Here is a 17180-nt window from a genome sequence, read left to right on the forward strand (position 1 = left end):
GTGTGTACCTTCTCACAAAGCCAGGCCCCAAGGTTTGGGGCCCCCTTGAAATCATGGACTTTCCTGTCGATGGCTGGGAGCTCCAAAGATTTGCTGTCTCACCACGTCCCTGCAGCTGGCAGGAAGAATCAGGGCAGCTGGTGAGTCAGAGACTTGGGGTGTTAGACATGAATGTCATTTCCGAGGGAGATGGCCAGTGCAGCATCGTACGTGCCGGTGGTGCAGCCGGGAGAAACAGCTGCGGCCAGTCGCCTTTGTGCTCTTTCCTGCTGTGTCCCCAGTCCTTGAACATGCCCGGTGTGTAGCAGTTGGATGACTCCGTTCCCTTCTCTTGGGGAGGTAAGAGGCGGTGCAGGGTGGGACGCTAAGTGCATCACCAGTCACTGTCAAGGCCACCTTTTACCTTCTCTTCCCGTATGTAATTACTGGGGGGACATGGGGTGGTGTAAGCAAGAGGGCTCTTGCCAATGAATGAGCACATCGGATAGGGCTTCCTGGGCCCTCTTCCTGCCCTTGCCGGGGGTGGAATTCCTGTGGGAAGCGGAGCAGGAGCTGGGCAACGGTGGGGGGAATCTGGCTTGTGGATAAAGTAACGTTCTCTCCAGCTCCTCCTCGCCAGAAGGTAGAACTCCATCAGGATGAAGCCCAGGACCAGCCAGAAGCAGCAAATGAGAGATCCCTTCCAGCTCTGAAATTCCCACACTTGGGGAACAACTGTCCCCACAAAGCCTGTGGTCAAGAGGCCGGGGGGTGTCTCATCGCCCCCAGCCAAGGAAGCCAGAATGAGCTACTGTGCAAAAGGGTTTTGGAAAGATCTGAGATTTCCCAGGTGCCGGGAACCCCACAGACTTCCAAGCTGTGGATGAGGCTGGTGGGTGAGATGTCTGCCCCGCCGGCCACACTGATCTAGTGCAGAGATGGCTCTGCTAACCTCTGGCCACTCAGGGGGCATTTGTTATGCCAGTGGAGACCATGAAAACCCTGAAACCCAAAGTTGCAGTGTCAGAGATGGACAAGGGTCTTAAAACGCACCGGAGCTACTGCTAAGTTTTTCCTTGATTTGATCAGCGTTGATGGAGCGTCAATAATACAGAGGGAACTGAAGCAGATTCCAGAGGATGTAGCCATCGCTGGTAACAGATGAGATGAAATGTCCAAACAGTAGCTGCTGTCACACTCCCCGGAGCCCAAAGTTGTTCTTAGGGAAATGGGGAGGAAGTGGTCCTTAGAAACTGCCAGTATTTTAAAAATCCAGGACTTCCCTGGTGGCACAGTGGTTAGGAATCCACCTGCCGATGCAGGGGACACGGGTTCGAGCCCTGGTCTGGGAAGATCCCACATGCCGCGGATCAACTAAGCCCGTGAGACACAACTACTGAGCCTGCGCTCTAGAGCCCATGAGCCACAACTACTGACCCCATGTGCCACAACTACTGAAGCCCGTGCACCTAGAGCCTGTGCTCCGCGACAAGAGAAGCCACCACAGTGAGAAGCCCACGCACTGCAACAAAGAGTAGCCCTTGCTCGCTGCAACTAGAGAAGCCTGCGTGCAGCAACGAAGACCCAGTGCAGCCAAAAATAAGTAAATAAATAAATTTATTTAAAAACCCAGATCCAATCATGGTTTTTGTTTTTCCATCTGGCAGCAGCTCTGGGAACACAGTTACCCCAACCTACTTGCTTGCCGCTTACCTGCCCAGCCTGATCTTCCCATCTAAGACCAGGCTTGAACACAAAGCGTGGAGGGTTGGTGCCCAGAAGAGGGGCTAGGAGGAGGGGAGCCCCCGCAAAGCAGCCTGGTGCCCCCTCCTCCTCTGTCTTACTGGTTTCCAAGAAAATCAGGGTGTGTCTGGGCGAGCTTTGTTGTGTGCGTTCCATGAACCCTCTCCTCCTGGGGCTGGGCATTGCCGTCCCTTTACTCTCCCACCATGACCAATGACCTCCATCTTCCTCCATAGTCAACGCTCTACCAAGAGGAGTTCTCATTTTGTGCAAAGCGGTGTGGCCAGGGGAGAGATGAGCCAGGCCTGGCCTGTCCTCAGAGAGAAAGGAGTCCAGTGAGTCCCATGCAGGATCTCCCAGTTCAAGCCAGCGCTCCCTTTCTGAGTGGCTGGGAGGCTTTGAGTTGTAGACACGTGTGAAGCATTCTTTATTATTTGGGCCTCTCTTATGAGCATCGCTGAGGTCAGAGGGAGCTGTGAAAGCAACTTTAACACAAGTGCCTTGGAGAGAATCGTGGAGCAATTGCACCTAAAATCCTTTTATTTTTAAATTTTTGACCACACTGCCTGGCATGTTGGATCTTAGTTCCCTGACCAGGGTTCGAACCCAGGCCCCCTGCTGTGGAAACGTGGAGTCTTAACCACTGGACCGCTGGGGAAGTCCCCTAAAATCCTTTAATATGCTGTCTAGGTGGGGATTTTTTTCCTCTGTTCTCAAGGTCACCTTGAGGGGAGGAAGCTTCCTCTCCCCTTCCCTGGAGGGTTGGGTTGAACACTTTGTTCTTCTCCACTCACCTTGCTGACCTGCCCCCAGAGAGGAGCTGTGTCACGTCTGACTGGGGAGACTGGTGAGAGCCTGACACACGTTGGGCCACATTTGCAAGGAATGTGACCACCATGTTGTTTTTGATACCAGTTTCTCTTTCTTGCCCCATCTGAGTCTCACCCACTGGGAAGAACAGCCAGGGCCACTCTGTTTTCTTTCTGGAGGATATGCACAACGGGGGGAGAACTGGTCTCTCTTGACAGCCCATTTCTCTCCTGTCATCTGCGGGACTTAGTGGCCAATACTTAGCAGACCCAACTCTCCCCTTTGGCAGTTCCAAGGGCTTCACCTGGGCAGTGATACTGGGAGTCTCCAGTTTGGTCTCTGGGACCAACCAGGTTCCCTAATCCAGCCTTTTCACGGAGCTATGAACTTTGTGAGTTTTGGGTCATTTAGTCTTTATTTTCATCAAGTTTCTTTCATGGAAATTCAGGGAAATTCAAGTTTTCTTGAGCACTGACTACCCACAAATACTCTTAGAAGTGACAACACTCATTAATGAGTTTGCCCTCCATGTCCTTGTTGTAGTGACATCTCATGAGCTACATTGGCCCCATTGTCTAGTCTTTGCTCCACGATGTCTGGGGCCTCAGCTGGGGAGACACAGAGGCTGAGATCAGGAATCATCCAAAGGCTTGCCTGTGTTTGTGGTGATTGATGCTGGCCATTAGCTGGGACTTAAGCTGGTGCTATCGGCCAGAACACCTACACATGGCCTGAGTTTTCTCTCAGCATGGTGGCCTCAGAGAGGTCATACTTCTTACAGTAAGTCTCGTACATACGAACAAGTTCCGTTCCGAGAGCATGTTCGTAAGTCCAATTTGTTCGTAAGTCCAACAAAGTTAGCCTACATACCCAGTTAACACAATCAGCCATATAGTACTGTACTGTAATAGGTTTATAATACTTTTCACACAAATAATAAATAAAAACCAAACAAACACAAAAAATAAAGAAGACATTTTTAATCTTACAGTACAGTCCCTTGAAAAGTCCAATAGCTGGCATACCGGGGCTGGCATCGAGTGGACAGGCAAGAAGAGTTACTGACCAGAGGAGGGAGAGGAGGTGGGAGATGGTAGAGCTGAAGGATCGTCAGCAATGGGAGACGGAGGGCGAGCTGCAATTTCACTCACGCCGGACGTGATTGGGCATGCCAACTCACGTTTGCATCTTTGAAAGTTCGCAACTTGAAGGTTCGTATGTAGGGGACTTGTTGTGCATGAATCTCTGGATTCCGACTACAAGGTGGAAACTGCCTCAGCTTTTGTTACCTAGCTTTGGAAACCAGGTGCGACACTTCTGCTACACTCTTGAATGTAAGCAAGTTCCAAGCTTGTCTGGATTAATTAGATCCCACCCCTTGGTGAAGAATGTCAGGTTCTGGGAGAGCAGGTGGGATCAGAGGTGTTCTTGTGACCACCTTTGGAAACAGAGTCTACCACAGAACTATCAGGAGACCCAAATTACAGATGCTTCCTCCTTTGTCTGTCCTGTTCTACGGGTGGACACAAGGTAGAGAACAGCAAAAGCTGGCGGGAGTGTTCTCAGGAACCGTCAGTCATGGAAAGAGTGGTGGGTTTCTCATATATTTGACCAGGAAGTACCCGTGGAAGGCAGGGGACTCAGGGACCCTCGCTTTAGAACACTGCTTGCTGGCTACACACCCTGATCTGGACTCCTGAATCTCAGCTCTTGCAATGTGCAGCTAACATTCGTCCCCTTGTCATTTTGGGCTAAAAATACTGCCATGAAGGGGTGGTGATAGGTTTCCATCAAAGTGCTTTGTGCAGAGCCTGCAACTTAGTACGTGTTCAATAAACAAGGCTGACTTTCTCATAATCTTTACTGAGGGTCCCACACAGGGGACTAATGTGTCCTTTCTCTTCTTCAGACCTATCTGAAGATGGTCTATGTACAGGAAGAAGGTTTCTACCTGACTACTGCACTAAGGGTTTAAAAAGTCGACCCTCACCCTTTCCAACTCAAGTTCCTAAGAGGCAAGGAGGTTTGGGATAATAATTTGGATATTATAGTATTTGTTCAAATAGATAGGAAACTGCCTTATTATAGTATTGAAGTATAGTTGATTTACAATGCTGTAAATCACTGTACAGCAAAGTGATTCAGTTATAGATATATACTATATGTATGTATTTTCAGATCTTTTCCATTATAGTTTATTACAAGATATTGAATATAGCTTCCTGTGCTGTACAGTAGGACCTTGTCGTTTATCTACTCTATATATAGTAGTGTGTATCTGCTAATCCCAAACTCCTAATTTGTCCCTCCCCTCCCTTCCCCTTTAGTAGCCATAAATTTGTTTTCTCTGTCTGCCAGCTTGAATGCCAACATCAAATAAACAGATGGTCCCGGCAATGTTTGCAGCCATTAAAAATCATGTTTTCCAAGAATATGTAATGACAGAGGGAAATATGATCTAATGTTCAGTGAATTGCTTCAGTATTCAAAACTGTGTACCCAGGATGGTCTGGTGAGTCAGCTGTAATAACCACAGGCAGGAGGAGGGGTCAGCCAAACCCTGCTTATTCATTCTTACGGATGGGGAGATGGGGAGGAGGCCCCAGCAGAAGACGCAGAGCCCTGGGGGGGTCAGTTAACACCCGGTTGACAGGGTCAGAGGGGAAGGAGGATCTTGCTGAGCAAGAAGGAGTCAAGGCTGCTGGAAAGGGATTGGGCAGCGCCATAGACAAGCCACCTCACTGTGGACCATGTTCCCATGAGCCAGTCCGGTTGTGTCATCCCAAACCTGTCCTACCCCTTTGACCGGAGGCCATCGGTTGCTGCCCTCTTTTTTGGCAGGTCCTTTAGGCTCCCCTAAGGTCCTGTCTACATGGTTCTTATTTTTATTTTATTTTTAAAATTTTATTATTATTATTTTTTTGGCCTCTCCGCGCGGCTTGCAGGATCTTAGTTTCCCAACCAGGGATTGAACCCAGGCCCACGGCAGTGAAAGTGCCGAGTCCTAACCACTGGACCTCCAGGGAATTCCCTTATTTTGATTTTAGAGTACTATTTGAAAGGCAATGTGAATGCAGGCTAGTCCCATAACTAGAGGATCAGCTTCAATGAATCTCTGTGGCTTCAAAAATAAATTGCACATGTAGTTTTCAGTTGTCACCACTAATAGTTATAAATAACTTGCTTTGGGAAAGGTTGATCATATCTGTGGGCTTATTATGGTCATATGAATGGAATCTATGAGCACAGATTTGGGTGGCCTTTGCAGACAGTGGTGTTGCTTTATTTATAGCTGTTGGTTTAGATAGAAATGGAAAGAAAAGAAATTGTCTTAAAAAGGTGAGGAAATGGAAAAGAACAAATTCTGGTTCAGAGGGACTGCTTTTGATGTGCCATTGGCCTGTCTCAGCAGCCCCTGCAAACGCAGGATCACTTAAGGAGAGAATAAGGAAGAGAGTGAGGGCTTCAGGCTTCAGGAGCCTGCCAACTGGGGGTTTGGTCACCTCAGTGGCTTCTTGGTATTCAGGCAGAGGGCATCCTAACCTTTGCTTCCCTTTCCTGCTTCCTTCCTTAGGTATTATCAGGCATCACTGCATTCACTGGTGCCTGTCTAAATTCCTTCTGAGGGAAAAGTTTTGGACATTCTTGTAAAAAAAAAAAACAAAAACAAAACAGGAAAAAGATTTAAAAAAACAGCTTGCGTTATTTCACAGGAATACATGCTTACTTTTGAAAATATGCATGTTGACTCTTTGCTATAAATCCTTTTTTTAATAATTTTTTATTCTTAAATTGTTGTAGATTCATAGGAATTTGCAAAGATGGTGCAGAGAAGCCCTGTGTGTTCTCCATCAGTTAACCCCACCGGTTACAACTTAAATAATTATGGTACAATATCAAACACAGGAAACTGGCCTTGGCACAGTGTGTGTGTATAGTTTTATGCCGCATTGTTACATGTGTAGATTCCTGAAACCACCACAGCAATCAAGGTACAGAACTGCTCCATCACCATAAAAATCCCCCTCGTGTTTCCCCTGATAGTCACACCCCTCTCTCCCCACAAACACTAATCTGTTTTCCATGTCTATATTTTGGTTATTTTGAAAATGCTATGTAAATTGAATCATACAGTATGTGACCTTTTGAGACTGCATTTTTTCATTTGGCAGAATTCCCCCGAGTTTCAACCTGCTATTCCTTTTTATCGCTGAGTAGTACTCCATTGTGATGTTAATTTTATGGGTTAACTTGGCTAGGTCATGGTTCCCAGATATTTGGTCAAACATTATTCTATTTGTTTCTGTGAAGATATTTTTAAAGATGAGATTAACATTTAAATCAGTAGAATTTGAATACAGCAGAGGCCCATAATGTGAGTGAGCCTCATCCAATTCATTGAAAGACTTAACAGAAAAAAGATTGACTTCTCCCAAGGAAGAAGGAAACTGCCAACAGACTGTCTTCAGATTTGAGCTACAACATCAACTCTTCTCTGGGTCTCCAGCCTGCCAGGCTATTCTGCAGATTCTAGGCTTGACAGTCTCCACAATTATACAAGCCAATTCCTTAAAATCTATCCATCTATCTATCTGTCTGTCTGTCTGTCTGTCTGTCTGTCTGTCTGTCTATCTATCTATCTATCTATCTATCTATCTATCTATCTATCTATCTATCTATCTATCTATCTATTTATCTATCTACCTATCTATCTATCTTCTATCTAGCTCTAGAGAATGCTTACTAATACATTCATAGTATGGTTATACCAGTACATTTAACCATTCACCCATTCATTGAAGGACATTTTGGTTATTTCCAGTTTGGGGTTATTATAAAAGAAATAAGGTAACAATAAAAATTTGTGTAAAAGTTTTTGTGTGGACATAAGTTTTTACTTATCTGGGATAAACACCCAGGACTGCAGTGGCTGTACTATTTTACATTCCCACCAACAGTGGATGAGAGATCCAGTTCCTCCAAATCCTCATCAGCATTTGGTTTTGTCACTATTTTCATTTTAGCAATTCTGATAGGTGTGTAGTGATATCTCATTGTGATCTTAATTTGCATTTCTCTAACGACTAGTGTTGTTGAACATCTTTTTATGTGCTTATTTGCCATTCATGTATCCTCTTCAGTGAAATGCTTTTCATCTCTTTGCCCATTTTCTAGATATGAGTCAGATATATGGTTTTGGAGATAATTTCTCCAAGTCTGTGGTAAGCAAAATCTCAAAGATTTCCCTCCAAGATTCCTGTTCCCTGATTATTCAGTCAAACATTAATCTAGGTACTGCTGTGAAGGGAGTTTTCAGATGCAATTAAAATTAGTAAGTGAGGGACTTCCCTGGTGGTCCAGTGGTTAAGACTCCGAGCTCCCAATGCAGGGGGCCCAGGTTTGATCCCTGGTCGGGGAACTAGATCCTGCATGCATGCTGCAACAAGAGTTCGCGTGCCACAGCTAAGACTTGGTGCAGCCTAAATAAATAAATAAATAAATATTTTAAAAAAGATTAGTAAGTGAGTGATTTTTGAAATAGGGAAATTATGAATTATCTGGCTCAATGTAAGTACATGAGACCTTAAAAGTAGAAGAGGAAGCAAGCAGGGGACAGAGAGAGAGAGAGAGAGGGAAAGAAGAAGAAGAAGAAGAAGGAGAAGGAGGAGAAGGAGAAGGGAGAAGAAGAAGAAGAAGAAGAAGAAGAAGAAGAAGGAAGAAGAAGAAGAAGAAGAAGAAGAAAAAGATAAGGAGAGGGAGAAGGAGAAGGAGAAGGAGAAGGAGAAAGAGAAGAAGAAGAAGAAGAAGAAGAAGAAGAAGGAGGAGGAGGAGGAGGAGGAGGAGGAGGAGGAGGAGGGGGGAGGGGGAGGAGGTCAGAATGATTTGAAGTGTGAGAAGGATTCAACCCACCATTGCTGACTTTGAAGATGGAGGAAGTGGATCACTAGCAAAGGAATGCAGGAGATGTCTAGAAGCTAAGAATGACCCCAGCAAGGTAATGGCAACATTAGTCCTGCAACAGCGTGAAACTGAACTCTGCCACCAACCAGAATGAGTCTGGAAGATTAATCACCTGCGTCTCTAAAGGAACACAGCCCTCCTGCTAAAGGAGACCTAGAGCAGAGAAACCAGCCTAGCCTACCAGACTTCTGACCTACAGAACTGTAAGAGAATGAATGGGTGTTGTTTTAAGCTGTTAAATTTGTGGTAATTTGCTATGGAAGAAATAGAGAACTAATATCCAGTCTGTAGTTTTTCTTTTCATTCTCTTAACAAGATCTTTTGAAGAGCAACAGTTTTTAATTTTGATGCAAGTCCACTTTATCTATTGTTTTCTTTCATGAGTTGTGCTTTTGGTGTCAAGTTTAACAACTCTTTACCAAGCTCTAGATGTTGAAGATTTCCCCCTACGTAGTCTTACAAATGTTTTATAGTTTACATTTGAAATTTAAATATATGACCTATTTACAGTTAATTTTGTACAAGATTTGAGATGTGGTTGAGGTTCTTTTTTTTTTTGCCTTTGGATATCCAGTCACTCCAGCACCATTTGTTGAAAACTCTACCCTTCCTCCATAGAACTGCTTTTACACGTTTGTCAAAAATCAGTTGGCTGTTCTCGTGTGGGGCCATGTTTTGGTTTTCTATTCTGCTCCATTGGTCTATGTGTTTATTCTTCTGAAATACCTCACAGTCTTGATTACTATAGTTACATAATGTCTGAAAATTGGGTTGAGTGACTCCTATTTTATTCTTCTCCCTTGAAATTATTTTACCTATTCTAATTCCTTTGTCTCTTCATACAAATTTTTGAATAATCTTGCTTATATTTACAAATATTTTGCTGAGATTTTGATAGGAATTACTTTAAACCTGTACATCAATTTAGGGAGAATTGGCATCTTTACTATGTTGAGTATTACAGTCCATGAACATAGGGTGTCTCTCTATTTGTTTAGGCTTTTTAATTTCTTTCATCAGCAGTTTCTAGATCTTAGCATACAAGTCTTGTACTTATTTTGTTAGATTTATACCTAAATATTTCATTTTTTAAAGGGATTGTAAATGGTATTTTATGTTTAGTTTTGGCTTCCAGGTATTCATATGAAGATATAGAAATACAATTAATTTTTGTATGTTAATTTTTTACCTTGAGACCTTGATGAACTCCCTTATTAGTTCTAGGAGGTTTTTTTCTTGGTAGATTCCATAGAATTTTCTATGGAGACCATCACGTCATTTGCAAAGAGCAACACTTTACTTCCCTTCTTATCTGTAAGCCTTTTATTTACTTTTCTTGCCTTATTGCCTTAGCTTGAACTTCCAGTACTATGTTGTTAACAGTGGTGCGAGCAGACATCCTTATCTTGTTCTTGATCTTAGGTGGAAGGCAGTCAGTCTTTCATCATTAAGTTTGATGCTAGCTACAGTAAGTCCCCTACATACAAACCTTCAAGTTGTGAACTTTTGAAGATGCGAACGTGCGTTCACATGTCCAGTCACGTAAGTTAGTTCACTTGTCTGGTGTACATTGTCACATGCATGCATCCTTTACAAGTGGTTATGCTTTTGTGTACTTTACTGTACAGTACTGTATAGAGTACAATAGTACACTATCTTTATTTCAAGCCCAGGATGTCCGGAAGCAAGTGTAAAAACTGTGGTGATGTAGCTGGTACTGCTAAGAAGTGCCAAGCAATAAAGATGGAAACAAAAGTGAAAATAATTGAGAGAGTGGAGCAACAAGAGGAAGAAGAAGTAACTGAAGAACCAAAGAGATTCACGATGAAGGAAATGACAAGGGGATTTTCTTTATTTGAGGATGCACTGTTAGTTTTTGAGACACAGGACACAAACCTAGAACGGTACATGAAGATTGCAGCAGCCATTCAGAACGCAATCCAGTGCTACCGTGTCATATATGATGAGAAAAAAAGAGCTACTACCCAGACATCACTCGATCATTTTTTTCAAGTGGGTAGATAAAATTGAATCCAGCAAGGAACCAGAACCTGTGCCATCGAAGTCGGGCGTGAGTGAAATTGCAGCTTGTCTTCCGCCTCCTATTGCTGACAATCCTTCAGCTCTACCATCTCCCACCTCCTCTCCCTCCTCCAGTCAGTAACTCTTCTTGCCTGTTCACTCGATGCCAGCCCCGGTATGCCAGCTGTTGGACTGTACTACTGTACTTTTCAAGGGACTGTACTCTAAGATTAAAAATGTTTTCTATATTTTTTGTGTTTGTTTTTCATATATGATTTGTGTGAAAAGTATTATAAACTGATTACAGTACAGTACTATATAGCCAATTGTGTTAGTTGGGTACGTAGGCTAAATTTGTTGAACTTATGAACAAACTGGATTTATGAACACGTTCTTGGAGTGGAACTAGTTCGTATGTAAGGGACTTAAAGTATAGTTTTTGATAGATGCTGCTTGTCAAGTTGAGGAAATTCTCCTCTATTCCTAGTTTTCTGAGAGCTTTTGTCTTGAACAGGTACTGAATTTTGTCAAATGCTTTGTTCTGCATTAATTGATATGATCTTGTAATTTGTCTCCTTTCACCTGTTGATGGTGAACTACACTGATTGATTTTCAAGTATTGAACAACCTTGCATCTCTGAAATAAACCCCACTTATCATGTGGTATTCTTTTTATATACTGCTAAATTTTATTTATTAATATTTTGTTAAGGATTTTAGCATCCATAGTCGTGAGATACATTTATCTTATCTATAATTTTCTTTTTTATACTGTCTTTGGTTTGATATCAAGTAATACTAGGTTCATAAAATAAATTTCTATTTTCTGGAAGAAACTGTGTAAAATTTGTGTTAAAAGAAAAAAAATTCCTTTCAGTGAAATCATCTGGGCCTGGAGATTTCTGTTTAGGAAGTTTTAAAATTATGAGTTAAATTTATTTATTAGTTATAGGGCTGTTCATAGTATCTCTTTCATCTTGGATAAATTGTGGTGGTTACTAATTTTCAAGGAATTTGTTCATTTCATCTAAATTGTCAAATTTATGCATGTAGTGTAGTTTGTAATATTTCCTTATTATCCATGTGATATGTTATATCTCTTGTTTTATCCCATTTCATTGATGATACTGGTAATTTGTATTTTCTCTTTTTTGCCAGTCTTGATAGAGGTTTGTCAGTTTTATTGATCTTTTCAAAGAATCAATTTTTTGTTTCATTGATTTTCTCTATTGACTTTCTGTTTTCAGTTTTATTGACTTCTGCTTTTTCTGATTTCTGATTTTCTTATTTCTGGTGCACCCCCTCACCCCCCGCAGGAAAGATTTGAACTGTGTCATGTAGGTGAAAGTGAAGAAGTGGTTGGGGGTGAGGAAGATGTTTCCATCCCTACATTTGGACAGTTGCTGATGGGAGGAGGGGATAGGTGGTAGGGAACAGCCCATGGAATGGAGAAGGGGTTTCCAGACGATCCTGTGCATTTGCTCTCCTTCTGTCTCCAGGCTGCATTGTAGAGTGAGTTGGAGGCTGTGAGGAGATCAGACCACCCCAGATGCTTCCCGGACTCTCTTGAAGGGGATCCTGAATCTAGCAGGGCTCTGGGCACTGGAGGACACAATCCCTCTTAAACCTTTAAACCAATCAGGAAGAAATGGAAGAGGAAGCTGAGACTCTTTTAGCCTCCATGTCTTGGATATGTCCCTCCCACTTTCAGCACCCATCTGGAGAATTCTGGAGACTCCTCATTTGCATTTAAAGGAATGTTTGCATAGGAGGATTCTTTCTGAAAATGTTTGCATTTGGGGACTCAAATCTCCTAACTGGGTCCAAGAGTTCTTTCTTGTTTGTGGAGGTAAGGTGGCCTGGACAGCGCCCAGCCTGACCTCCTTCCCTGAAGTGGGATGTGTCTGCTCTTAAGCCTGCCGAGGTTGTCAAGGGGGCGGGGGCTGGGGGTGAGCACTGCCCACAGCACAGCGGAGCACTCCATTCTACTTAGGAAGACCCAGGCTGCCTTTCACATATAACCACGCGAAGGGAAATCTTCCCAGACCTTTTGGAGTTCACACAGCCCTTATAAAATGACATTTTGATGAGCTGAGCATAAATGAATTGGAAACATTCAGATAATATTTCCCCAGGGTTTAAAAACCAAGGAGAAACGTGCTTGGCAAAGGGTCCAAGGGACTGGGCCAAGAGTTTGAAAAATGATTTGAGATTTGTGATGAACTCAAACTACCACCAATTTCTCTCGTCTCTGCTTCTGCAGAGAGCCCGGAGAGGGGGCCTCAGGCAGGAGGGGAGAGCTTCTTTCTCTCCCAGGGAGGAGAGAGAGCCACTTTGAAACAATTGTCATCTAATGTGGGGCTTTCTATCTGGGCTGAGTTTGCTATCAGATCTGTCCATCCATCCATCCATCATTCCACCCACCCATCCATCCATCCATCCCTCTATCCATCCATCCAGTGAGCAGTTATTAAGCACTCACTGTGTGCATTGCTCTGGAAAGACAGAAGGTAATGAGCCTCAGCACCTGACCTTTCAGATCTCAGCGTCATGGTGGGAGAAGCTTGAAGACAGGCAGGGGCTACAGGAGTCAGGGGAAGAATGGTACCCATTTGAGACTGTCAGGATGATAAGCTTGCCAAAGTTTCCAGTGTCACCCTGGTGGGGAGTTAGGATGCCTCCAAGTTGGACTAAGGACCCACAAGATGAGATGCCATTTGGGATGGAAAGTTAAGGAAGGGGTTCACCCTACACTTGAGTCCAAAGCTGTACTAAACCTTCTCCAGGACAGTGGAATCTAGACATGACGGCGGTGGGAGGGTCATCTTTGTTAGGGGAGAGCCCCTCCCTCTAAACACTGCCCTAGGACCATTGCTCGTTACCCCATGCAGCCTCCACCACAACCCTATGAGGAGATACTCTTGTCCTCCTTTAGAAAAAAGAGGCTTAGGGTGAGGAGTCAGCCCAGGGTCACCTGGCTGGAAAGAGGGGAGCTGGGACCTCAATCTGGGCTCATTGGCGCCTGCACTAAGTGATGGGGCGCCTCTCTAGCAGGTGAGAGCAGAACCAGGGCACCAGTTGCTACAAAATCCAGGCTCTGCCATCAGGCTGGGGATGTAGTGTTTGACCTTAGCCAGGAAGGGCAATGGCTGAGAACGGCATGTCTGTAAGCTGCAAGGATTTGCCAGCCCAGGGAGGTCTCTTGGTGCACCTAAATCCTTGTTGGTGCAGAAGACAGAATCCTGGAAGAGATTTGGAGGCCATGGGATCTGATTTCTAATTACACTGACCCATCCTGCCCCCAAAGGGAACTTTTCATAATGGACTTTTTTTCTTCTTTCTTAGACATGATTATGTTTTGGGTCTGTGGTATAAACTTAAATACTGGGGAACCTAAGATGAATATTTCAGCCTTTTTTTTTCCCCTTGCCTATCCCTTACTCTCGCCATCGTGCCCTGCTGGGCAAAAGGATTTTCTGAGTGACGTCTGCACACTGGCCTGCTTCTAAATATAGAATCACCACGAGTGCAACAGCTACAAATGCAGACCAGAGCAGGGGTGTGGTTCCGGCGATGGAAACACCTGGAAAGCAATGGTGTTTGTGCCCTAATTGTCCAGACTGAAGAATGGCTCTTGGAAAAATTCCAAACAAATCAAAGTACTGTATAGATTTCTCTTGATATGTGCAGTGGTGGCATTACTGGGAAAGTCAGTGTATTTTAAGCCGTGTTAAAAAAAAAAACACAACACAATGCTTACATGTAATACGGGGTTCAGTTCAGGCTCAGATAATAATGAATGGATTCTCACCTACACAGATGTCAAGAATGACGTTCGAAAATCACGGGGGATGTGGCGTGATTCTTTGTTGTGAAAGACTCTCCTGGAGTTCCTGATTTGTATCTGACAAATGCTGTCAGAGTGCCTCCCCCATCATGGTGACAACAGAAAAGGCCCCATCGACTTCCTAAATGTCCCCAAGGAGGCCTTGCCTCCCTTGATGAAACCCACTAGCATGAATGAGACATTTTGGAAAGTATTCTCAGGTGGGCTGCAGATGCCACAGCCTCTGTTTGGTAAAGGGATGCTTCTCTCTTTTCACCTGAGAACACAGGACTGTTTTAGAAATCTAGAAACTTCTGAGGCCCATCCAAAATTAGCCCCTTTGAAACACAACATGTTACAATGGTTTTCCTGGACAGGTGATGTTTTTCTTCGTGTACTGCTCGAAATGAGAAAATGACGGTCACATTCCCAAACAACAACCAACAAAAACACCTTGTAAAACAAACTGGTGCTTTAGAAGGCCAGCTGCTCTTAGCGCCCAAACTTATACAAGTGTTGCCAGTTTCTAAATATGGGGGTGGTGAAAAATCATATGTTTCACCAGCCCCAATCGCCATGGGGATAAAGGCAAAATTCTGTCTTCAGCATCCTTGGCGTGTCCTCTGATGTCAACAAGCTCCTCAGGCACAGCGTCTGGGTGAAGATGCAACAGCATGAAAAAGTGCTTGGGCTCTTTTGGGGGCAGCAGTTCTGGGGATTCTGAGGCACCTCCAAGCACAGGTGCGATCTGAGTATGAAGGGATCAGGGGACCCTGTCCTTGGCCAGGCTGGGACAACCACTCATCCCTGGTGTCCCCAGCAGGGATTGGGGGCAAAGCTGGGAGACCGTCAGTGTGCTCCGTTCTAGACTCTGTTCCATCCCAGTTAAGAATCCAAACCTCTTTGGGAGCTGACCCTTCCTCATCAGGAAGTTTGTCTGCATAATACAAGGTTAGAGCTCCTGCTTCTGTACCTGGCCTGGTGATAGGGCCCAAGGGAACAGGAAAGAAGGGGAAGCTGGTTCCTTGCAGGAAGAACCCCTGAAAGTGACCCACCAGTTCTCCAACCCTCCGTGCACCACAAGCTGTGCTTCTGAGGTGCCCTAATCGTCAGAGCTACACGTGGCTGGAGCTGGCGTGCTGGGCCCTTCACGGATGCAGGTAGCCCCAGATGCAAGGCCGCTCTCTTCCTGATTCGCAGAGCAGGTTGTGAAGTTTGGATCAAGAGGAACACCAGCTCTCTGTTGGAACCACACCCAATCAATTCTCTCTCAGAGGTGTGACAGCAAGTCTGTAGCCTGAGGGTTTGGGTGGTGAAGTTTGGACCTTTTTAGTTCCTACAACCCTTAATTCTCTTCCTCTTTTAATCCTTATCCTGCCACACGGTCCTAGGAGGGAGATGCTATGAAGTCCTTGTTACACACCAGGAAACAAGGCCCAGGAAGGTTAAGTGACTTGTTGGAAACCCGCCAAGCCCCAAGGAAGGGCACCAAGATGCAGCCTGCTTCCAAGCCTGCAGCAGAGCTTTGCTTTCTGGAACCTGGCAGAATCAGCCTGTTCTGCTGATGACAAACCTGGAGACCCAGGTTCTGGCACCTGCTGGCCGGGGGAAACCCTTCATGCAGCCGCAGGCCTTCCCTGAATGGTTGCAGCTCTCCACTTCCAGGTGTGGCCGGCTGGCGCTTCCTGCCTGGTGGCCGGGTGGGGCACGTGACCAGTGCTGGCCAATGAGCTGCGAGCCAGTGGTGCTGTTCACTTAAGTGCTGTGTGAACCCCTCCAACACAGAGGTGGGCAACATTTGGGGTGGAGGTCCCTCTATCTGTGGGGTCCCTGAGGGACCCCAGCGAACACCTAGTGGTGGGGCTACAGTTGAAAAAAATCAAGACCTTCCCAGCCGTGGGTACCTGTGGGGTTATCTGGTGGAAAAAGCCACAGCCACAGAGTTGGGCATCCAGGGAAAGTGTTACTCAGAGAGATGGGAGCAATTCTAGGGAAACGTTGCCTGAGTCGAGAGATTCCCCTCATGTGGCTGGATGCAGCATGGATCTAGGTCATTATCAAGGCTCTGCCGGTGCAGGGACCAATGTGGGCCTGAGCGAGGGAGGGGTAACATGTTCAGTCTTCACCACGTCTTCAGTGCATTTTGCAGAATGAGTTAACGTATGGTCCTTGGGCGTGTGGTTTGCACCGGGGCTCCTCAAACTCTGCTGTGCACATAAATTCTCCGGAATCTTGTCGAAAGGCTGATTCTGCTTCAGCAGATCTGGGGTGGGACCTGAGATTCCACATTTCCTCCGGTCTCTCAGATGGTCCCGATGCTGTCGGTCAGGACTGCACTTTGAGGAGTGAGGGTTTAGACACCAGAGCGCCTCCTAAGAGCAGTGAGTGTGGGTGAGATGGTGGGGTCAGACCCACCTGTGCAGGCCCCGGTGGTCTCTGGAGAACCACCTGGTGGCTCGGGGTCCCTGGGGTGTTCTCATGACGCTAATAGCTGGTGAGAGACTATACTGCTGGGCCTGCACAAACAGGTTTCAGAGTAGGCTGGGTTTTATTTTGGTCTCTGAAATTTTGCCAATTTGGCCACAGAATAGTCAGCTCCAAAATAAGTTTCATTTTCTGGCATATCGAAATAATTAGAAGTAAGAGATCTTTTCCTGCTCTTTTTGAATCAAGAAGATAATGAGGCCCAGTGAAACAAAGCCAAGGCACTGAGGTAGGTGGAATCCTAAGATGGCTCCCAAGATCCCTGCCTCTGTGCACACACACCTTCTCCCAGCTATTCAATCAAACACTAACCTAGGTGCTGCTGTGAAGGGATTCTGAAGATGTAATTAAGGTC

General features: G+C 45.1%; 1 long non-coding RNA gene across 1 annotated transcript; it reads left to right on the forward strand.

Annotated features, from left to right (window-relative positions):
- Positions 1-205: 205 nt before the first annotated feature.
- Positions 206-1613, forward strand: LOC137777884 (uncharacterized). Its single transcript, XR_011076664.1, has 2 exons — positions 206-339; positions 606-1613. It is a non-coding gene; the product is annotated as an uncharacterized lncRNA (long non-coding RNA).
- Positions 1614-17180: the final 15567 nt, after the last annotated feature.

The sequence above is a fragment of the Eschrichtius robustus genome, chromosome 15, assembly GCF_028021215.1.
Source record: "Eschrichtius robustus isolate mEscRob2 chromosome 15, mEscRob2.pri, whole genome shotgun sequence".
Taxonomy (NCBI): Eukaryota; Metazoa; Chordata; class Mammalia; order Artiodactyla; family Eschrichtiidae; genus Eschrichtius; species Eschrichtius robustus.